Raw genomic sequence first — 415 nt, forward strand, 5'->3', positions numbered from 1 at the left:
CGTGACACTGCAGTTTCTTACGGTCTTGGGAAGAGCAGGAGTCATACCCAGCAATCTGTCCCGGCCTTTGGAAAAGTCTGGGCTCCGGGACCCCAGTCAGTCCGGAAGCCCACTGGAAAATCCTGCTCAGGTGGTCGGCTCAGGCTGAGACCTCGCAGCAAGGGTTAAGTGCTTCCTCTGCAGTAAGTCAGGACTTAATGCTGCAACAGTTTATCGTCGCTCTGATCTGTAAATAGAAACTGCGCGGGGCTCAATGCGACAAAGATGGTCTAATTAAAGGGCAAACTGATAAGTGCTGGCTCAATAGCAGAGAAAAGTCTGAAAACCTGGCCATCTTTCCATCTCAGTCAGACTGAGGTGCCGTCTCTGAATGTCCCCATCCTGTTATTGTCCTTGTTAAATGTCAGATGCTTCT

This window comes from Mustelus asterias, chromosome 19 (genome assembly GCF_964213995.1).
Source record: "Mustelus asterias chromosome 19, sMusAst1.hap1.1, whole genome shotgun sequence".
Taxonomy (NCBI): domain Eukaryota; kingdom Metazoa; phylum Chordata; class Chondrichthyes; order Carcharhiniformes; family Triakidae; genus Mustelus; species Mustelus asterias.